The sequence below is a fragment of the Bufo gargarizans genome, chromosome 6 (assembly GCF_014858855.1).
Source record: "Bufo gargarizans isolate SCDJY-AF-19 chromosome 6, ASM1485885v1, whole genome shotgun sequence".
NCBI lineage: Eukaryota > Metazoa > Chordata > Amphibia > Anura > Bufonidae > Bufo > Bufo gargarizans.
The window spans coordinates 281,922,999-281,947,864 of record NC_058085.1 but is presented as its reverse complement, the minus strand read 5'-3'; positions in this window follow the sequence as shown (position 1 = coordinate 281,947,864).

Sequence of the window (24,866 nt, the reverse complement as noted above, 5' to 3'; positions counted from 1 at the left end):
GTTAAGGTTCACAGTGTATTATTGAAGTTTGAACAGGCACTTGGAGAAACTCACGTTAAGAAAACTTGGTGGGGCACCTTGGGTTGGCACTCCCTCAGTTAGTGATCACAACAGAAGAATTCTCCAGGGCTTTCCTCAGCCCACAGTACAGACATTCTCCAGAAAGTAGTCCAAATATCTAGCAATGCTTTCAGGGAAATTTCTGATTAAAGGCTCTCCCCAGTACTGGTCAGCATGACAGGGCAGCAGTTCAACCCTCAAAGTGTATGAGGACCAACAACTTTAGCATTGCTATCAGACAAAATTCCACTCTCACAAACCTAGCAGGTTTGCTGCACTTGTTATTCCAGTACCATGCTTCCTGACAGCTACACCTGACACACTGCTTCTCTACTGCTCAGTACACACTCCAACTATGAGACATGCAACTATGAGACTCTGATCTCAGAGGAAATTATGAGGTCCCAGTCTCTGAACATGGAACAAGGACCAGCACTACCCCAGGGTCCACCTGCAAGAGTTCATATATCACATAACAGTAGTGAACTGCAAAACACAGCACCTGTAAAGAAAAGCAATCACAGTGCACATTGGTACCCAAGACAGAACACAGCAAATATAACATGGTCTAGTTAACCTTACTGGGCCATTAACAGTCCAACACAGCAAATAAAGCTCACAGTAGATGCACTTTCTAGGAGGTTGTATCTTTGGTAAGATAGTGTCATCCTGGGTTTAATTGGTTTAGCTCAACCACTAGCTTACAAGCTATGTTATAGTACAAGGCGGGGCAATATTATAGTAGTTATAAGAATGAGTCAGATTATTATGATCACTTCCTACTTTTACAGTCAGCAGCATGTAGCTGAAGAAGGAAGTCATGTCATGAGCTGGCTTAGTAGGTATATAAGGTGTCTGCAACACATATCTCTTGTTGCTGTCATGGGTAAAAGGGACAATTTATCAGTTACAAAAAGGGATGATTATTGGCGTCTGGGCAAATGCTGGCATTATTTTAGAAAACTGCACAGTTTGTGAACTGCTTGCTGCTAAGGTAGCACCATTGCTAAAAAGCAACATGGAAACTGTGGAGCACCACGTGCTAATGATGTGAAAGGTAAATGTCAGCTACAAAGGAGCGTGAAGGCAGACTGACACACTACAGTGCAGCAGCTCACTGGGAAAATGAACCAGGATGTTACCACACCTGTGCTGAAAATAACAGTTCAGCTAACTCTACTGCATATAGGTGTTACGATTCCCCCAAGGGAACCAGGGCTACTGGGAGGCTGAGATTGGAGCCCTGGGCCAATAGGGTGGCACACCAGAGCATCAGGACGTGATGCCAGCAGCTCCAACAAGGGTGCTTGTTCTCAGGCTCCCACTGTAGTTCCCTTGTGTTATTGAAGACTACTTTGGCTGTTTGATTTCTGGACTGGTATTGTGACAAAGTTTTTGGCTTCTGGTGATTTGGAATTATATTAATCTCCTGGTTTTGACTTACTGGCGTTTCGGTTTTCCCGTTTGACTCTGGCGTTTTTGAAAATCATTGTCTGACTGGCATTTGCCCCTTTACTGGACGACTACTCTTTGTGTTTGTCTGTTGTTGTTCCCTGTTTGTGTGTCGCCATCACACGTATTCCAGCGTAGGGGCTGACGCCAAGTTTTGGGGTCACTGCCTAGGGTGACCGTGCAAATAGGTAGGGATAGTGGGTCCAGGACATTTTAGGGCTTCCCTATCCCTGTTTGTGTTTGACGGTAGTCCTGACAATGGGGCTTCGAAGCAGATGGATGGTCGCTACACCTTTGCTAACGAAGTTGTATCAACAAAAAAGTCTTCAGTTTTCGTGGCAGTATCGGAACTGAACCTCTGCTTATTGGCAACGGATTGCCTTCTCAGATTAGTCAAATTTTCTGCTTCATCGAACAGTAGTGTTGAGCGTGAATATTTTAATTTTATATTGAATATAGGCACTTCGAGAAGGTGAGAAAATGTATATAGTGCTATATATTCATAATCGTGAATATTCAAAAATGTTTCCATCAGGAACCTCCCTTCTTGCTTGTGGCCAAATGAGAAGGCTTCAATATATTTGTCAGAGCTTAGAAACATTCCTAGCAACCAATAGGGAAGTTGCATACCCCTTTACTATATAAGAAACTCCACAGCAGACATTTTCGGCAGTTTTTTTGCAGTTTTGAGAGAGCGAGAGCAGTGTCATTACTGTGCTCTGTGCTTTGCAAACTCATCTGGATCCTTATTTAATTAGATAGATAGTTAGTTAGCTCATATATACTGTATATATATAATACAGATAGTTAGTGGGAAATAGTCAGTGTAGGTTACATAGTGATATAGTGCAGGGTGTTAGGTAGTGTGATAGGAATTACTGTGCACACATCTGTGATACATACATGCTACAGATATAGTCAGTGGCATAGCATGGGTTGCCAGCACCCGGGGCAAGCCATGTATTGCGCCCCCCCCCCCCCCCCAACCTGTGGACATGCTCCTTTTTACAGATAATGTAGCAGTCCTATGCAACACCACAGATAATACAGTGATAATTCTCTGAGTACAGATAATGTAGTAGATGGGTATGAGGCCCCAGAATTCAGAACACGCACAGCGTGATCTGAAGTCTGGGGCCAGGATGCGGCAGGGTGGGCCATATTCTCAACCCACCCCCCAACCCTACCATGAAACAAATATGTGTTTGGACATTACATACATCACTACAAAATATACAGTATAATACAGCACCACATACCTCATCCATCCAGTGACATCTCCTATTATGTAGACTTTCCTCAATGTCTTCATTCAGAGATAAGACCGCCATGACACCTTCTTTCAGCTCCGCCTCATCTATTAGTTATTATGACTAAGAATTATTAGTTATTATTATTATATATATATATATATATATATATATATATATATATATAAAATGCCCCCCTCTGTATAATATTTAATGGCCCCTCTGGGTCATTATATATCCTAATAATACGGAGGGGGCCATTATACGGAATAATTATACAAAGGGGCCATTATATACAGTATATATATATATATATATATATATATATATATATATAGTACAGACCAAATGTTTGGACACACCTTCTCATTCAAAGAGTTTTCTTTATTTTCATGACTATGAAAATTGTAGATTCACACTGAAGGCATCAAAACTATGAATTAATACATGTGGAATTATATACATAACAAAAAAGTGTGAAACAACTGAAAATATGTCATATTCTGCCATGAAGGCCTGATTCACACAGTCTCCTCTTAACAGTTGTTCTAGAACAACTGTTAAGAGGAGACTGTGCGAATCAGGCCTTCATGGTAGAATATCTGCTAGGAAACCACTGCTAAGGACAGGCAACAAGCAGAAGAGACTTGTTTGGGCTAAAGAACACAAGGAATGGACATTAGACCAGTGGAAATCTGTGCTTTGGTCTGATGAGTCCAAATTTGAGATCTTTGGTTCCAACCACCGTGTCTTTGTGCGATGCAGAAAATGTATACAGATGGACTCTACATGCTTGGTTCCCACTGTGAAGAATGTAGGAGGAGGTGTGATGGTGTGGGGGTGCTTTGCTGGTGACACTGTTGGGGATTTATTCAAAATTGAAGGCATACTGAACCAGCATGGCTACCACAACAGCGGCATGCTATTCCATCCGGTTTGCGTTTAGTTGGACCATCATTTATTTTTCAACAGGACAAACACACCAAACACACCTCCAGGCTGTGTAAGGGCTATTTGACCATGAAGGAGAGTGATGGGGTGCTGTGCCAGATGACCTGGCCTCCACAGTCACCGGACCTGAACCCAATCGAGATGGTTTGGGGTGAGCTGGACTGCAGAGTGAAGGCAAAAGGGCCAACAAGTGCTAAGCATCTCTGGGAACTCCTTCAAGACTGTTGGAAGACCATTTCAGGTGACTACCTCTTGAAGCTCATCAAGAGAATGCCAAGAGTGTGCAAAGCAGTAATCAAAGCAAAAGGTGGCTACTTTGAAGAACCTAGAATATGACATATTTTCAGTTGTTTCACACTTTTTTGTTATGTATATAATTCCACATGTGTTAATTCATAGTTTTGATGCCTTCAGTGTGAATCTACAATTTTCATAGTCATGAAAATAAAGAAAACTCTTTGAATGCGAAGGTGTGTCCAAACTTTTGGTCTGTACTGTATATATATATATATATATATATATATATATATGTGTAATAATAATACAGAGGGGGCCATTATATATCCTAATATTACAGAGGGGCCATTTTATCTAATAATTATACAGAGGGGCCATTGTATATTATACATAGGGGCCATTATATATAATAATTATACAGGGGGGCATTACATATTATACAGAGGGGCAATTATATATAATCATTTTACAGAGGGCCATTATATATTATAATTATACAGGGGGGGCATTATATATTATAATTATACAGAGGGACCATTATATATAATAATTATACAGAGGGGCCTTTATATATAATAATTATACAGGGTGCCATTATATATTATAACTATACAGAGGGTCCATTAATAATGAGCCCTCTGTATAATTATAATATATAATGGCCCCTCAGTATAATATATAATGGTCCCCCTGTATAATTATAATATATAATGGCCACTCTTTATAATATATAATGGCTAATATGTATTGGCCCCCATTCTTTCCCCCACCTCCATAGTGCCCCTAGTATGGCCCCTAGTACTTACATAAAAAAAAAAAAATATAAATACACACTCTCTTCATCGCCTCTTGTAGCCCTTGCTCGGGTGTCCTGGCGCAGGCGGTCAAGAACACATCACCCTGCCCTCCTGCACCGCGTCATCACGTCACTCAGCGCAGGAGGTCACGTTGATGTAATCGCGATATCCTGCGCTATTCTACTGCTTCATAGGCTTCAGGCCTGGCCTGAAGCTTATGAGGCAGAACGAAGGGGATTGGAGCCAAAGGCTTCTATCACCCTCACTATACTGCCTGCTGCCTGGCGCCCCCTACAATTTGGCGGCCAGGGCAACAGCCCCCCACGCTACGCCACTGGACATAGTGCTGTGATATCACAACAATACTTAGTGCACCAATCAGTAATATCTACTCAGACCTGATAAAATGTGAAGTTGCATGTATTGCACCAAAAATTATTAGTGCCAATTTGCGCAAACACAAATATATTGGAGCATTCTATCAGGAGTTCTTCCTCACAATCACAAAAGTTGCTGCCAACCATTTTCTCCAGTCTCAGGAAACTTTTAGCAGCTTGACAAATGTAGCAAAAGTAAGCCATGCATGTTTTGCGCCCGCAATACGCGCAAATTACATTGCCAATTTTCGCAATCAAGAAAATAATGACCGGAGATCACAAATTCTAGAATTTGCTAATTTAAGGCGCGAAATGTCGCGAAAACTAATATTGCCTATGCCGCTTATCACTATTGAACAGATGGATGTTGGCATGTCAGGCAAGAAACACCAGAGAACAAACACCCTGCAAACAAAGATGGAAGAAAACAAGCTGATGGTAGCTGCATTCTGGTCTGGGAAATATTTTGCTAGAATTCTCGGGGCCCACTCATCCATGTGGAAGTCACTCTCAACTGATTTGGGTATGAATCCATCCTTTCAGATCACGTACACCCATACATGCTGATTGTCTTTCCTGGGGTGGATGGGATCTGCCAGCAAGACTATGTCACATATCACATGGCTAGAAATTATTTAATTTAATTATTTGGAAGAGCAGGACCAAACATTTTAAGTACTACCGTGGCACCTTAATTCCCCAGACTTGAACATGATTGAGCATCAGTGGGACCACCTTGATCATTGTGTTCGCTCTATGGATCCTGCCCAGCTGTGGGATGCACTGCAGTCAGCATGGCTCCAGATACCTGTGACAACTGACCAGGGCCATATTGAGTCATTCCCAACTCGTCAAGCTGCTGTCTGCGCTACTCACGACACTTACACTCTGGATTACTGATGAGCGAATCAAAGCTGACGAAGTGGAATTCGATCTGAATTTCAAGAATTATTTGATTCGCACCGAATTTGAATTTCCTCACGTTTCATGGTAACAAATCTAATTTTTTCCTACAATGGCTGCTGCACATGTTAGGACATGGAGCAAGGAACTCTCGGAATAAGGGATCACCCACAATGCCAGCAGCCAGACAGCCCTGTGATGTCACAACCTTATAAATAGCCTCAGCCATCTGCCAGTGTACTTAGTGCAGGGAAAGACGTTAGCAGGCGCTAGGGACAGTGCTAGGAAAGACTTGAAAACTTATATTTTGCCCAATAGAAGTTCAGGGAAAGACCATTAGAAGTGTAGGGAAAGAGCATTAGAAGTATAGGGAAGAATAGGGAGGAATTATTCCACAGCATTGAAGCAGAATAGGGTACAATAGGGGTGTTTACAGCCTGGGTAATAGGAGCAATCCTATTACACCTTGCTGCACTGACTGTGGATCCAAATTGCCATTATACTGTTGCTCATTTCAGGTTTGCAATACCTCTGTAATTCCAGCAAACCGTTCTTGTTATTAGCCGTTGTGTGGTGAAGTGAGAAAATGAAAACCCTTTTGTCACGGAAAGGTGTACAGGAAACAAGACAATTGTCACGGCTGTTTAAGGGTAACCAGAGCATACACAGTAAGAAGAGCTACTGACCGGACCCCAAACTAGGGAAGAGAAAGGGTGACCCCTGTCAGACCCTCAACTCTCTCCCTATGCTGCTAAAGCACATGCCCGGATCCAAATGGTGGAACGAGGCATGCCCGCGTACCTTAGACTGATGAGCCCTGTAACCCCTACAATAGTGGAAGGGGCACGGCCACCGGTGCCCTGCTCAGAATATGGAGGGAACCGTGGCCACCTCAGATCCAGTCAGGAAATCACCAGGTACACAACAAAGTCTGCACACTTAGCTGATGGAGCTGCAGCCGCAGAGAAGACGGATCCAAGGGCCGCTGGCAATATCCGGAGTGCTTGCAGCAGCAGAACACAGGTCCAGAGAACTAGTAGCTAAAGAAGTGAAGATACTCAAGGCAGAGCTACAACTGAAAAGAGAAATATAATCCACGCCCTGCAATAGGAGGAGGGGTGATTTAAAGGCAGGGAAATCAGGAGAGACAGCTGGGAGTAAAGACCTCATCACAGGGGCGGAGAAACAGAACAGTGAGAACACCTCCAAACTCTAAGTGACATCATCACAGGGGTGGAGACACAGAGCTGTGAGAACGTCTCAAAGCTCTGGTAGTGACAACAATGCAGAATGAATATATAACTCACTGGATCCAGAACTAAGGAACAAAAGAGAGACCCCTGCATAAGACCTGGCACTCTCCCTGACTGCTCAGCCTATGCAAACACCCCAATGGTGGATGATCGCATATCCTCGTACCTCGACTATCTAACACCTGAACACCCTACAATAGTGAGGGGACACGACCACCGGCTCCCTACACTAGACACGGAGGAAGTCAGGGTCCCCTGGGATCCAGCAAACAGGAAAATGTACAGCACTTATCTTGTAGAAGACTGGGAAATAGGATCAGCATGCACACACACTCCAGGAAGTTGTATAAACCGCGCCCTACTGCATTATGGGGAGGAATTTAAAGGGATGCAATCAGTCCAACTACAAGACAGCTGAGAGAGGCTAACGAGATGAGGAACTGAAAACCAAAACAAAGAAAGCTCAAGGAGGAGGTTCTGAAAGGCATCTGTCAGAGCTTCTCAGATGTCTGGTTGTGACACCTTTTTGGCATGTATTAGTGGTAAAAAAATATATATTATTTGCCGTTCACGGCCGCAGTTACCGTATTTTTCGCCCCATAATATGCACTCCCCCCCCCCCAAAAGTGGGGGGTAAATGCCCCAGCGTCTTATGGTGCGAATGCTTCCATTTTACATCGCAGTCTGCAACGCTGCAGCATCACAGACTGCGATGTATGAGCTGGGAGAGAGAAGAGTCTGGAGTCCGGAACTAGGGGCGGGGCCCAGTGCAGTCACTGTACTCTTACACCGGGCCCTTCCGCTCACAACAGTATTTAAAAACATAAATCCTTATCATGTTATTAAGTTTAACTAATGCTGCGCTCTTCCATGTTGCCATGTTCCCCTGTATCTCCACAGCACTTACGTACAAGCTTCTATAGCATGCAGAGAGGATGGCAGCAGTAACATCACTCACTGACGTTGCGCGCCTGCTCCGCCCACTTTATGAATGAAGCAGGCGGAGCAGGCGCGCAACGTCAGTGAGTGACGTTACTGCTGCCGTCCGCTCTGCCTGCTATGGAAGCTTGTTCGTAAGTGCTCTGGGGATTCAGGGGAACATGGCAACATGGGAGAGCACAGCATTAGTTAAACTTAATAACAGGATAAGGATTCATGTTTATAAATAATTCAGTAAGCAGAGGGCCGGTGTATTTTGGGGTACACTGTTATAAGGGGGATCTGTGGATGACATATAGCGGTGTCATCCACATATCCCCCCCATAACAGTTCAATCCACAGATCGCCCACCCCACAACAATTCCATCCACAGATCCCCCACCCCATAACAATGCCATCCACAGATCCCCCCACCCCATAATAATGCCATCCACAGATCTCCCACCCCATAGCAGTACCATCCACAGATCCCCCCCATAACAGTGCCATACACAGATTCCCCATAACAGCGTCATCCACAGATCCCCCATAACAGCGCCATCCACAGATCCCCCATAACAGTGCCATCTACAGATCCCCCATAACAGTGCCATCCACAGATCCCCCATAACAGTGCCATCCACAGATCCCCCATAACAGTGCCATCCACAGATTCACCCATAACAGTGCCATCCACAGATCCCCCATAACAGTGCCATCCACAGGTCCCCCATAACAGTGCCATCCACAGGTCCCCCATAACAGTGCCATCCACAGGTCCCCCATAACAGTGCCACCCACAGATCCCCCACATGACAGTGCGTCATCCACAGATCCCCCATAATATTGTCATGCACAGACCACAATTAATTCAAAACCCACCAAAAGCACACCTTTTGGTTAAAAATATATATATTTTTTATTTTCCTCCTCAAAAACCTAGGTGCGTCTTATAGGCCGGTGCGTCTTATAAGGCGAAACATACGGTATATGTTCTAAAGCCTTTATTTTTGCGTGTATTAGTAGGGAAAAAGAAAAAGGGCTTATTAGCCATTGTGTGATTAAGTGAAAAAACTAAAGCCCTTTTTGGTGTGTATTAATTTCCTTTATTTCTTACTTATTTGATCTAACATTATGTCAGACAGAGTAGTGACAGGCCCTGCACAGGGGAAGGCACAGGCCTAAATGTTTCTGGCGCAGGCACAGGTCGCAGCAGAGTAAGGGGACGTGGCAGCAGGGGTCATTTCGAGAGGCCTGAGCTCCCAGTGTCAGCTAGCGCTAATATCTTGACCAGCAACCCAGCGGTTCTTGAATGGTTGACTCGATCTGCGACTTCGTCACAAGGGACATCAGACACCCCCAGCCAAGAGTCAGTGGATTTGTCAGACACAACCCTTAGTTGTCATGGCCCGGGAACAGGCCCTGTGCCCTCACCTGTCCTCAACCTGCCTCTGTCCTTTTCTGTTCCCTCAGCCAGAGAAGTACTATATTCTGTGGGCTCAGTTTAACTATACAGCGGCGATGAGCTACTAGAGGACAGTCAGCACCTACTGCCCAGCCAAGATCCGGAGGAGACAGCCGCCTCTTCCTCCGGTAGGCAGGAAAGTAGTAATGAGGAGAGTGGCATGGGAGCTGGTGTTGCGAGCAGTCAAGCCCCTGGCTCAGAGATCATTGAGGAGGACATCAGTAAAGTACAGACAGTACTCGATGATGATGTAGCCAATCGCAATTGAGAACCAGGTGACGAAAGGGGTTTATCATCATCAGAAGAAGAGGGTGGCAGCTTGCTCGTGAGGCAGCAGCGGAACCAGCAAGTAGGTAGCGTGACCGGGAATCAGCAGGGTGGCAGCAGTAGGAGTTCGGCAGCCAAACGTACCCAGGGTAGACCACCTGCTTCGCAGAAGCCTACCTACCTTGAAAGTAGTAATGCAGCGGTTCACAGAGGCAATGGCGGTAGCAGTCAGTTAGTGCAGAGTTTTGGGGGTCAAATCACCTACTCGGCGGTGTGGAAGTTTTTTGTTAAGCCGCCGAGGGAGGTGAACATGGCCATTTGTCTGATCTGAGGGCAGAAAGTTAAGCGTGGCCAGGGTGCCAATGTTGGCACCATTGCCCTGTGTCAACATATGGAGCGCCACCATAAAGTGGCCTGGAAGAACCGTTGCTCCAATGTGGTGGTCCAGGCTGCCATACCAACCGATGCATCACCCAGTGGCAGGCACCCGATTTCAGGCAGTCAAGGCTCCACCACATCAGCCGAAGGGATCTGTCTGTATTTCCTTTCATCTGCTGGTCTTGATGCTCCTGCGCCTCCTAGTCAGTCATTCCTTCATAAATCGATCACCGAAGCTATTGCCAAGAGACAACAATATGCGTGCACTCATTCAACGGTGCAGAAGATCAATGTGCTCCTGTCCAAGTTGCTAATGCTGCAGTCCCTCTCTTTCCAAGTGGTGGACTTTGCACCTTTCAGAAAACTTATGGCTTGTGTCAAGTCGAGGTGGAGAGTCCCAAGCCATCATTTCTTTGCCAAAAAGGCAGTACCAGCCCTGCAGAAATATGTAGAACAGAAGGTGGGCCAGTCCTTGAGCCTGTCGGTGTCTGCCAAAGTACATGGCAGCGCCAACGTGTGAAGCTGTAACTATGGTCAGGGACAGTACATGTCCTTTACGACCCTCTGGGTGAATGTGGTTCCTGCCCAGCCAAACCAGCCTCTTGACCAGGTAACGTGGCTTCCGCCTCCACGTTGTCACACTATTGGTCCTGCGGCAATGTCTGCCTCTGCCTCCTCATCCTCCACCTTGTCCTCAGCCTCCACTTCAGGGAAAATTCACAGTGCCCCACCAGCGTACCACATGTGCAGGGCACTACAGTGTCATGCTGTTCTGCACCTAGTTTGCCTGGGCAAACTGAGTCACTCAGGGGAGGAACTGCTCCATGTCCTTCATCAAGATATCGAATCCTTGCTTTATCTGCGACAAATCAAAATTGGAACCATGGTGACAGACAATGGGAAGAACATGTTCTCTGAGCTGTGTCAAGGAGGGCTGAGCCATGCGCCCTGCATGGTGCAAGTGTTCAATCTGGTTGTCAAGCATTTTCTGAACTCTTCCACTCATGTGCAAGACATCCTAAAAATGAAGTGGAGGCTGAGGACAAGGTGGAGGATGAGGAGGCAGAGGCAGACATTGTCGCAGGACCAATAGTGTGACAACGTAGAGGCGGAAGCCACGTTATCTGGTCAAGATGCTGGTTTGGCTGGGCATCCTAAAAATGCCCAGGAAACTATTCATGCACTTCAGCCACTCGTACACCGCCAAGCACACCCTCCTCCAGCTACAGCGGCAGAACGGCATCCTGCAACATAGGCTAATATGCAATGTTTCCACCCATTGGAATTCCACCATCCACAAGTTGGACCAACTGTACCAACAGAGAAAGGCTGTAAATGATTTCTTGATGATACAGGCGGACAGAGGTACTCCCCTGTGTAACTTCAATGTTAGCCAGTGGCAGCTCATGTGTGACACCTGCCGTTTGCTCGTGCCCTTTGAGGGGGACACTTTATTTGTCAGTTGCCAGGACTACGGGATGAACAACGTCCTTCCACTGATTCGTATCCTGGAAAAGATTATGGTAAATCTGGCTGGTCAGGGGACTGGAGACCTAGCGCCTACATCTCATGGCCACATGAGCACTGTGGGGACTGAACTGGAGGAGGAAGAGGAGGACATTGGAGCACAAGCAATGTGTAGCGAAATGGGTGGTTTTTACACACAGGTGACAGGAGAGGAGGAGCAGGAGCAGCCGGAGGAGCAAGAGGGAGATGAGGAAGATGAGGCAGATGGCCCAGACACACCATGGCAGTATTCAGTGAATATTAAGGCAGGGAGTCCCGATGCATGCTCACTTGCTTGCGTAGTGACAGCCGAATTGTCACCATTTGTCAGAGGCATGACTACTGGCTGTCCATCATGTTAGACCCTCGCTACTTGTCCAAAATGGGGCCTTTTTTTTTTACACCCGCTGAGAGGGAGGACAACCTATGTAGTCAGTTGGCTGCTGCCTATCTGCGCCATCGTTCATCCTCTCGCAGGTTTGACCGGGGAGGGGGGGCCCTCTGCGCTCACATTCCACTGCCATGGCTGCTGGGTGGGGGTGGCAGGAGCAGTACCAGCTCCATCAGCAGCAGCCTGAGTCTAGAGTCGCTCATAAGCAGCTTTCTTTACCCTCATAGTGAAGAAACTACTCACCAGCAGCTAGACATAGAGCAGAACCTGAAACAGCAGGTGGTGGCATACTTGGAGTGTACCCTGCAAGCCGTCATTGAAGATCTGCTGGACTACTGGCAGTTAAACTGGATTTGTGGCCACAACTGGCAGAGTTTGCCATGGAAAAGCTGTCCTGCCCGGCCAGTAGTGTGGCATCAGAGCGGGTGTTTAGTGTGGCGGGGGCCATAGTTACCCCAAGGACAACTTGCTTGTTCACCCAAAATGTGCAGAGACTGACCTTTGTCAAGCTGAATCAGGCGTGGACCAGCCAGGATTTTCACCCACCAATGCCTGATGTATCAGATTACATAAAAAAATGCAATCAACTACAGCCACCACAGGAGCTGTTCCTACTCGTGGGACAACATGTAGTCCTACAAGGCTACCGCTATATGCAAAGAGACCAAAAATCTAAAAGGGCAGTAGTAAAATATAACTTTTCATTATTAGTCTAAAAGTTCAATAAGCCCGTAATGTAACCATAAAGCCACACCAATTAGGCAATAAACATCACAAAATCCATGTCGAACACGTGTATGTTAGATCAACCAGTAATCTGTAATATATACACCTCTTACCCAAATAAATGTGTAGGTAGAGGTAGACAGAATCAACGTCCACACCATTTGAATCACGTCCTCATAGATAGATGAATTGGGATTCTGTTGTATTTCACAATCCTCAAACACGTCACCCCTTCATCGTCTAATTTGATAGTGTATAGTGTTTGAGAGGACAGTAAAAGAGATAGACCCTATTATTGATAATAAGAAAGGGTGCAGATGCCCATATCACATCACCCATGCTGCCTCACCCAATCCTTGACAAAAGAGACCAGTTTCTTCTGGTTACTTGCCTCATCTACTTTTCTGATGCTGCCACCCACCTGATGCCACACATCTGATCCCAAGTGCTCCTTCTTACACCCACCATCGTTAGCGGGTACTGTTAGTGCCACCCACCTGCCCACTCTATAATTGTGACACTATGTGGTCTCCTGATGCTGCTGCCACCTCAACACTATGTCATTGTGCCACTCTGTGGTCTCCTCATGCTGCTGCCACCTCCACACTATGTCACTTTGCTACTCTGTGGTTTCCTGATCCTGCTGCCACCTCCATATAATGTCATTGGTCATATGTTATTCTCATGCTGTTCCCACCTTCCCCACTCCATGACTGGGCCACTATTTTGCCTTTTTGGCCTGATTGACATCATCATTTATTTGACCCTTCTTCTGATCTGTCAGAAGGAAGGAAAAATGAGACTGTAAGGCCTTTATGGTCCCATCAGAATTGGCTTATGATTTGGTAGCCAAAAGCAGGAGTGGGTACAAAACACAGAAGACATACAAATATTCCATTCACATGTCATCTCTGTTTTGGATCCACTTCTGTTTTCTTTTTTGTCATTAGCAATACTGATGTATTACTGATCAAATGCTGATTGAGTGAAGGCGGATGCTCAACAGACAGGATCCATTTTTTGGGGGGTTATTCTTCTGACGGATCAGAGGAAGGGCAAAATAATCTGTGACGTTAACACAGACTTACTGCTGACACCCACTTCACTCTGTCAGGGAGGCTCTATTTGTATAAGTGATTAATAGAACAGGTTCTGTAGACATCTATGTGGAATCAGCTGACGACGGTGTTAAAGAGGTGCGCTCTTTCACGCTATAGTAGGATCTTGGGCCTCTGTACGGTGCTTTATACCTGATGCTAACATTGACCTGTAAGGCCACACTTTAGTTATTTGGTCAGTTTTTGCCTCCTAACTGCCCAAAGAAGTGAAGTATGCAGTGATTCTAAGAGCGATGCCTGTCATCTACATGTCATACTGACTCACAGTATTGTTTCACTACCACAGCAGACTCCCTATGTGTGTTACTGCAAGGCACAGTGTTCTACACCACTATAAAGGCTCTCTGCAGCCAGGAAATAGCTGTTTTTAATGCGATTCTCCACAAATTGATCTGGATCGAATTGTTTTGGAAAATTCGGCAAATCGACCGAATCCAATTTTTTTGAAATTCCCTCATCTCTACTCTGGATATTAGCCAATAGTCATAATTACAGTATGCAACCTATGTTTTATTGTGGATAGAGGACAGTGTTATAGTATATAAATTCTTGTATATTGGAAGCAATGCTATAGTGTTTATACTCTTATGCCTAAGGACACTATTATAGTATTTATATTCTTGTAGTCTTCAGAGGGAATTAGTTTAGTAATTATTTATTTCCTTATTCTTAGGGTAGTATCACACGTTCAGGTTTTTTGATGCAGTTGTAAAAACAAAAATCTGGTAAATTATAAATAAACATTATAAAACCTCAACTTTTACCGCTTTTAAAGTTGAAGGCTAGTCTGCACTGTGACTATATGCAATTGATGTGAAATTGGGAGATAAAATGGCAGATCAGATGTAGCCAGTTTGGTGGGATTACCCTTTATATTTTTAGAGCCATACACTAGAAATTGGTTTATTTCCAGTTTTCAAATGCCTGCTTACTGATAGAATGCGAGGTAGCTGTATACTTTATGATAGTACTTATGTTTTTGTACATGGGGCAGTATTAGAGTAGTTATATTCTTCTACATAGGGGCAGTATTCTAATAGATATATTACTGTAAATGGGGGGTAGTATTATAGTAGATATATTCTTATACATATGAACAGTAATAACATACTAGCAAGTTAGGGTGTGCTCACATCTGCGTTCTTCATTCAGTTATGGCTTTCCATTATAACATGGTTATAATGGAAAATAACGGAATCCATAAGACGGAAGTCAAAACAAAAGCCTTTAGAGGCATTCCGTATTGATCTGTCTTAATAGAAAGTCTATGGGGAATCATAACGGATCTGTCTGGGTCACGTTATGCCAGACGGATCCGTTATGCTTCCCCATAGACTTCTTTTAAGACGGAAAGTAAAACGGAATGCCTTTTAAAGGCTTCCATTTTGCATTCCGTCATCATACAAGTCTATGGGCAGCATAACGGATCTGTCCTTTCGTCTTATGGATTCCGTTATTTTCCATTATAACCATTTTATAATGGAAAGCCATAACGGAATCCAGAACTCAGATATGAACCCACCCTTAGTTTAGCATTTAAATTGTGAACTCCAATGGGAGATAGATACTGATGTGAGTAATGACAATCTATAGAGAAAGGAACTGTAAATACTCAGAAATAGCCAGCCAAAGGCTGGAGTGTATTAGGGTGCACACGTGCTAGCCCTTTAAGAGTCTAAGGGAACATGCGTGCATGCCCAATGGACATAGGCCTTTGCCGGTAAGAACCAGGCTGCAGCCTGCAGTAGGCTGTCACAGATAACACCGGAGGCTGGACTTGCTGCAAGGAGGCATAAAGGACCTGGAAGATTTGGGCCACCAGAGAAGCAGTAGGGGGCAGTATTATAGTAGTTACATTCTTGTATATAGGAAGCAGTATTATAGTAGTTATAGTCTTTTATAGAGGAGGCATCATCATGGTAGTTATTTTCTTGTTCATTGGAGGCAGTTATATACATATTCTTAAATGAGGCAGTTTTATATACAGTAGTTATTTTCTTGTTCAAAGGCAGGATCTCATGGAATGATGGAAAATTATACTTCAAAGTTAATTGGCCTAAATGCTTATAGTGATAGGTTATTAATTGTTAATTTGTTCCCTACATCACTCCTGTTGGCAGCTCATATAAAGTTATACCAAGCACAGACAACTAGGAATAAAGGTGAAAGGTCCTAAAAGCAAATTTTTTTAGAAAACTAGAGTTCATTCTCCTTCTCCATTGTACATACAGTTGCAAGAAAAAGTATGTGAACCCTTTGGAATGATATGGATTTCTGCACAAATTGGTCATAAAATGTGATCTGATCTTCATCTAAGTCACAACAATAGACAATCACAGTCTGCTTAAACTAATAACACACAAAGAATTAAATGTTACCATGTTTTTATTTAACACACCATGTAAACATTCACAGTGCAGGTGGAAAAAGTATGTGAACTCCTGGATTTAATAACTGGTTGAACCTCCTTTGGCAGCAATAACTTCAACCAAATGTTTCCTGTAGTTGCAGATCAGATGTGCACAATGGTCAAGAGAAATTCTTGACCATTCCTCTTTACAGAACTGTTTCAGTTCAGCAATATTCTTCAGATGTCTGGTGTGAATCGCTTTCTTGAGGTCATGCCACAGCATCTCAATCGGGTTGAGGTCAGGACTTTGACTGGGCCACTCCAGAAGGCATATTTTCTTCTGTTTAAGCCATTCTGTTGTTGATTTATTTCTATGCTTTGGGTCGTTGTCCTGTTGCAGCACCCATCTTCTGTTGAGCTTCAGCTGGTGGACAGATGGCCTTAAGTTCTCCTGCAAAATGTCTTGATAAACTTGGGAATTCATTTTTCCTTCAATGATAGCAATCTGTCCAGGCCCTGACGCAGCAAATCAGCCCCAAACCATGATGCCCCCACCACCATACTTCACAGTTGGGTTGAGGTTTTGATGTTGGTGTGCTGTGCCTCTTTTTCTCCACACATAGTGTTGTGTGTTTCTTCCAAGCAACTCAACCTTGGTTTCATCTGTCCACAGATATTTTTGCCAGTACTGCTGTGGAACATCCAGGTGCTCCTGTGCAAACTGTAAACGTGCAGCAATGTTTTTTTTGCACAGCAGTGGCTTCCTCTGTGGTATCCTCCCATGAAATCCATTCTTGTTTAGTGTTTTACGTATCATAGATTCGCTAGCAGGGATGTTAGCATATGCCAGAGACATTTGTAAGTCTTTAGCTGACACTCTAGGATTCTTCTTCACCTCATTGAGCAGTCTGCGCTGTGCTCTTACAGTCATCTTTACAGGACAGCCACTCCTAGGGAGAGTAGCAGAAGTGCTGAACTTTCTCCATTTATAGACAATTTGTCTTACCGTGAACAGCAAGGCTTTTGGAGATACTTTTATAACCCTTTCCAGCTTTATGCAAGTCAACAATTCTTAATCGTAGGTCTTCTGAGAACTCTTTTGTGCGAGGCATCATTCACATAATGCAATGCTTATTGTGAAAAGCGAACCCAGAAATGGTGTGTGTTTTTTATAGGGCAGAGCAGCTGCCCTATAAAATTGGACTCCAGTTGGCTGACACCTCACTCCAATTAGCTCTTGGAGATGTCATTAGTTTAGGGGTTCACATACTTTTTCCACCTGCACTGTCAATGTTTACATGGTGTGTTCAATAAAAACATGGTAACATTTAATTCTTTGTGTGTTATTAGTTTAAGCAGACTGTGATTGTCTATTGTTGTGACTTAGATGAAGATCAGATCACATTTTATGACCAATTTGAGCAGAAATCCATATCATTCTAAAGGGTTCACATACTTTTTCTTGCAACTGTAGGTAATGCCTACTGCACTAGTTGTGTATGAAACTGCACCGAAAAGAAATATGAAAAATTATTTGGGGGGGTCGTAATCTTGCAAACTCCTTTAAACATGCATAATCTGAGACCTCCATATGGACCTGATAAAGTTGTATTGTATGCCATTCTCAATAAGAATTATTTTGCTCATTGAGTTTGATTTGAGACTTTCAGTTATTCCTTGGCATTGAGGATCTTAAAATGTGTCTTCAGAGGCTGCCAAGTTTTAAAAGATTTGATGAAGTGTTTATCTTGCCCACTCCATGTGTCATGTTTTATATTAGATGTCTGTTTCGAAATCAGCTAAGAGAACAAGCTGGTAAAATTTTGAGAATGTATGAGTGTTAAGTTCATAGCCAAACAATAGATAAATGAGTCTTCTCACAGTTTTAAGAAAAATGAGCCATCAATAGTAGGAGCGCCAGTGACCTCTCAAACAGCTGATTAACAGGGGCCCCAGGTGTTGGACCCCCACCATCAGATACCTATCCAGAGCATAGTTCATCAGTAGTGTTGAGTGAAGTTTACATAAATTTGATTTGGCTGCTTTGCCTAATTTCACAATGAAATTTGCTTTGTGGTGAATTACTTTGTCATGAACTGCATTTCTTTGTAAGTAGTGGAACGCAATAATGGGGAACAGTGATTGCGCTGCCCCCGTCATTGAATCCCTCAGATGCCATGTTCATTGCTGATCGCGGCATCTGAGATTAAAATGAGGGCTTTCAGGTGTTAATCAGTAAAAAAAAAAAAAAAGTAATACTCACCTTATCCTTTTGAGCACGAAGAGGCTGCCGCAGCCATCTTGATTGTAGGTCCCATGGAAAATCTTGCGCAGTGCGTGATGATGTCATCAAGCTGGCCGGCGTGGTGATGTTATATGTCACCGGACATGAGATTTTGTGTGGATCTTCAATCAAGATGACTGTGAAGGTCTCGCAAGGGGATTAAGATTATTTTTTTTATGCCATTTCAGGGAAATTCTGCTTTGCGGCAGATCAAAATATTCCCTCAAATTTGGATCAAAGTCCACTTCAGATACTTTGATTCACTCTATCCTAGTCATCAATATAAAAATATTAGAAAACCTCTTTAAATAGTGCTGTAATTCGAACTGATATCCTTATGCACCATGTATGTTATGCACACAATCCTTCACTTTCTGTTGTGAGACTTTGTGCAGTAGCAACTGGTAGGAGGACGAACATTTTCTGAATTTTAGACAGGTGAATTACACTGATATTATGACTGAAATTAGTGTGCTTACCCAATAAAGAAGCTTGTAAACTTCCTATATCACTTCCTATCGAGTTTTCAGTCCAAACAGATGACGGTGAGTTTAGTATGGATACTATCTGGTTATAGGTTACATGCTATACTTTAATCAGATTACTGTATTTTCAATGGGAAACACCCTCTGTTGCTTGCAAATCTAAGACAGCAAACCTTAGACCAAAAACACTGGGTCTGAAGACCCAGTGGCCAAACTGCACCACTTTCTGCCCAACATCATGGAACTAGTGGTGATTTTTCTTTTTTGTAGATCTGTAAGTACAGCCCTCATCATTTGCAGATCTTTCTTCCATGTTTATGCATGGCCACTACAATAATATTTGTAGCTGACATACACATAAGCTTTCATGCAGATCAGAACAGACAATATCCCCAGGCAATCACAATAAAAAATAAATAAAAAAACATATTATTCGTTATCTGGAATATGGCTGGTCAGACTAATGCCCAATGCAGACCACAGTACCACTGGTACTACTACTTTCCAACTCATCGACAGGTGTTGGTGCTCTCTGTGACCTAGAATCGTACCTCACAGTCCAGCCATGGATGCAAGAGGCATCCAAAGAATAATGAGAGGTAATGGGAAGAGGTTCTTGGTTGGGGTTCCCCAATGACTGGACCATCTCAGATCTGCCAATGCCAATGCTCTTATGAAGGTGAAGACTATAAATAGGCATAAGGTCACATCAGCACTTTTTATTTTCATTCTTCTGCTCTGTTATAGGAGCAGAAGAAGGAAAATAATGGAAGTACTGGATTTGGGACATGCAGTAACGGACAGGAATAGAGCCTAAAAAATCCAATCGACTGTAATGAGATCTATTAGGTTTCCATTCCATTTTAGTGGAGAAAAAAGTCCTGCATGCAGGACTTTTCTCTCCACTATTTTTGACAAACTCTTTGATGGAGGCTCTGAAAAGTTCCTCCAATGCAAATGTGAGCATAGCCCAAGGAAGGCACAGCTTAAGACAGTGTTCCTTGGGCCTAACAGAGGATCTGATTCTGAGGATCACCATCTAACTATACAGAAAATGTTTCATTGTATTGTAATAGTTGTTGTTGTCACTGTAGAACATATCATTAAGGTCTAATTTCATCCCCTAAGGCCTCATGCACACGACCGTATGTATTTTGCGGTCCACAAAAAACGGATCCACCAAAAATACTGATGACGTCCGTTTGCATTCTGAATTTTGCGGATCGGAACAGCTGGCCCCCTAATAGAACAGTCCTATCCTTGTCTGTAACGCGGACAATAATAGGACATGTTCTATTTTTTGGCAGAATGGAAATATGGACATGCGGAAATGCAATGCACACGGAGTACCTTCCGTTTTTTTTGTGGACCCATTGAAATGAATGGTTGTGTATATGGTCCGCAAAAAAACCTGAACGGACACGGAAAGAAAATACATTCGTGTGCATGAGGCCTAAGAGATAGACCTTAAAGGCAAATCCAGAGTTTGGGCTATTGGTACCCATGATTATTTGTTAGCCTAGACCCAGCAAAGTAATCTCTAGTGTTCTTGTGGGCAGGTTTGCACCTATAGGTGGATGCAAAAGTAGAAGTTGCACCTAAGCACTGGTATCTAAGGGTGCTCAAAGACCTAACTACCACATAAGAAGACCTGTATAAAATGGACATGAAAGGTGGAAGGACCCAGTTACAGATTTTACATTGGGGCCAGAAGATATGCCTCGGCTGGTAGATTAGTCCATGTGTATGACCATAGACATATCCGAGTCAGTTACTGGCATCAGAAAAGTATGAGCCTTCCTTTTGTAACGAACACACAGGGAATACTAAGAAGTGTTATTAAAACCCCATTAAAGTCTCATTTTTCGAAAGTGGCAATGAAATGAAGATGAGTATATTGTTGATATTGCAAATAGGAATTAGAAGCTGTATTTTTCAATGTCTTTAAGATCAGATGGCTGTGACCAAAGGAACTGAACTCTCGAAGATTTATGCATAATACTTATTCTAAAAAGAGACTATGGAAACGAGTGCTATGCTCTGACCTGCTCTGCACTCCCGTCGATCACAGCTCCGTCCATTAGACGTCTAATCTCCAACTAACATCGATTTTTTTCCCTTTCTAAACCAAGTTTGCAATATCAAATTCCAACATTTAATATAATTACTCTGCAATTCATTCCGTGACTTCTTGGATCCTTCTAGCTTGTGCTCAGTGTATTCATCGCTGGGAGATAAATGAGGAACGATGATTATATAATAACTTTCATACACTCTGGCCCCAGTATAGACATTAGAGGAGATGTGGTGGTGAGGCCGGCGGAGATTTATCGATGAGCCTTTTGGTGCTACGTGGTAGGAGAAGATGTTTAAATCATGGCTGACCCTCAGCACTAGCACAGCGGTGACTAAAACTGTGATTAAACCATTTCTTAAATGCGGCCCTCCGAGACCATCAGAGGAACGTCTGAAAGCATTTGTCTGGCTAATAAGTTTTCAGTGAAGTGCAGGGGCTCATCACAAGTATATTAATATTTTATGAATGTTTCATAGAAGAAATAAACCAAGATTAGACAGTCAGAGGCCGGTCACCTCTAGCTGGGGCTATGTTCTCTATTATTGAGATGCTTGGTTTACAGATCGATATGAGATAGACAGATATATAGATAGATAGACAGAAAAAAAAACATTAAAAAATAAACAAAGTTGCAGGAAGGTGAATTTTTTTTACCAGAAGAAATGACGGAGATGCTTGGTTTAACAGATCAATATGAGATAGATAGATAGATAGATAGATAGATACAAAAAAAAATCCATTAAACAAATAAACAAAGTTGCAGGAAGGTGCATTTTTTTACCAGAAGAAATTATACCTTTAACAGGAAACCATTGTACAACAATAAAGGAAATAATGATAGCCATTTCATTATTAATACAGAACACTAAATTTCCTTCTCTAGAAGAAATTGCACACACAGTAAATTAGCTGGAGCTGCATAAGAATTGAAGCTGAATCTTAAACTAATTTTAATATTTAATATGCCAGAGGGAATATGTTTTTAGTTGCGATTATTAAAGGGGCATTGATCAAGGATCAGGGAATGAATATGAGATGAATAGAGACTCTGTAACGCTAAGTGGGTCATTTATTAATTGCCATTAGCTTGCTTTATGTAGGTATGTCTGCGAAATGTCAAACACTCCAAGTACAATGTACTTTGTATTCTGTAACAAGAAAAGGAGGGGATATGATCTGAAAGAAGGATCGACTGAGAGCGATTGTTTGATCTAGACAGCTTCCTCTTTTTAAAAGGGCCCCCATCATAAACTGAATATGTGGTCTCCTGCTGCAGGAACTCCAGTGACTAAAGGGGTTGTGTCATCTCATACATTGGGGGCATATCGGCTATTTTCAGCAGTCTATAGAAATGAATGGGAAAACACAGTGAAATTGTGTCCGCTCTACTTCTCTTTGCAGGCTCTGTTTTAGAGGTGTAGATCCCAGAAGTGGGACCAGCAATTATCAGACACTGCGGTCATATCCTAGTGATATACCCCCATTGTAGGAGATGACACAACCCCTTTAAACTGTGGGGTAACCTGGTAGCGACACCATAGAAAAATTAAGTATTACATAGGTAAAGGTCCAACTCCTGACACCCCCATCAACTGTTTGAAGAGGTCACAACATACCAATCACAGCATTGTACATTATATAGTGGCTGTGCTTGCTTTTGCAGCTGAGGTCCATTCACTTAAATGGGTCTGAATGGCACATAAGCGATGTGACCAATGAACGTGGCGTCACTGGCCTAGAAAGAGTCTGCAGCACTCACCGGAGTTCCATGGCCTCTCCAAACAGCAGAATTCAATCAGATATTGAAGCCCTATATTAAGGGTGGGTTATCAATATTTTACTCCCAGAAAACCCTTTTAATAAATGTGGATCCTAAACAGAAAACTCCACCCGATTAGCTCAGAATGCATAACACAGCGGTCCCCAACCGCCGGTCCGGGGCCCAGGACCGGGCCCTGTAAGATTGTTTGCCGGGCAGCGGCGATCAGGGCCGTCTTTAACGTGGTACTAATAAAGCGCTTCCATTATGGAAGCGCTTCATTAGTACAGGAGGACCAGGAAGCGGTGAAGGATCTATGCTCTCGGCTTCCTGGTCCTCGGCTCAGTTATCGGCAGTGCAGGGCTGCGCACAGCGTGAGGTCGCTGTGTGACCTCACACTGTGCGCCGCGATACACAGCCAAGAGCAGAATAAAGAGGATTGTGATGGTGACCAGGAGCAGGAGAGGTAAGTGTTTTTATTTTATTTTATTTGCACTGGGGGCTGACTTGGGGGGCTGATGGCTGACATGGGGGCTGATAGATGGCTAAAGGTTGGGGGGTTGATCTGAGGCATTGGGGATCTGACTAACATTGGGGTCTGATTGCTGGTATGACCTGAGGTGTAATGAAAAATATTTTTATCTTATTGTTCTACTCTAAAACCTAGGTGCATCTTATATAGGGTGAAAGATACGGTACAGTGCAGCACAGACCAGTGCAGCAGAGATCAGTGCAGCAGAGACCCTAGTCAGTTTATATACAGTCATGTGAAAAAATTAGGACACCCTTTGAAAGCATGTGTTTTTTTGTAACATTTTTAATAAAAGGTTATTTCATCTCCGTTTCAACAATACAGAGAGATTAAAGTAATCCAACTAAACAAAGAAAACTGAAGAAAAGTCTTTTCAAGATCTTCTGTAAATGTCATTCTACAAAAATGCCTATTCTAACTGAGGAAAAAGATAGGACACCCTTGCCCCTAATAGCGAGTGTTACCTCCTTTGGCTGAAATAACTGCAGTGAGACGGTTCTTGTAGCCATCTACCAGTCTTCGACATCGGTCTGAGGAAATTTTACCCCACTCCTCAATGCAGAACTTTTTCAGCTGTGAGATGTTTGAGGGGTTTCTTGCACGTACAGCCCTTTTCAAGTCACCCCACAGCATCTCAATGGGATTCAGATCTGGACTTTGACTTGGCCATTCCAGGACTCTCCATTTCTTCTTTTTCAGCCAATCTTTGGTTGATTTACTAGTATGTTTTGGGTCATTGTCATGTTGCATGGTCCAGTTCCGCTTCAGCTTTAATTTTCTAACTGATGGTCTCACATGTTCTTCAAGCACCTTCTGATACACAGTAGAATTCATCGTGGATTCTATGATGGTGAGCTGACCAGGTCCTGCTGCAGCAAAGCAGCCCCAAACCATGACACTTCCACCTCCATGCTTCACAGTTGGTATGAGGTTCTTTTCTTGGAATGCTGTGTTTGGTTTACGCCAAACATGTCCTCTGCTGTTGTGTCCAAATAATTCAATTTTGGACTCATCTGTCCAAAGAACATTATTCCAGAAGTCCTGGTCTTTGTCAACTTTATCTCTGGCAAATGTCAGTCTGGCCTCTATGTTTCTCTTGGAAAGCAAAGGTTTCCTCCTTGCACACCTCCCATGCAAGTTAAACTTGTACAGTCTCTTTCTGATTGTAGAGGCATGTACTTCTACATCAACAGTAGCCAGAGCCTGCTGTAGTTCTCGAGATGACACTTTAGGGTTTTTGGAGACCTCTTTTAGCATCTTGCGGTCTGCTCTTGGGGTGAACTTGCTGGGGCGACCAGTCCTGGGCATGTTGGCAGTTGTTTTGAAAGCC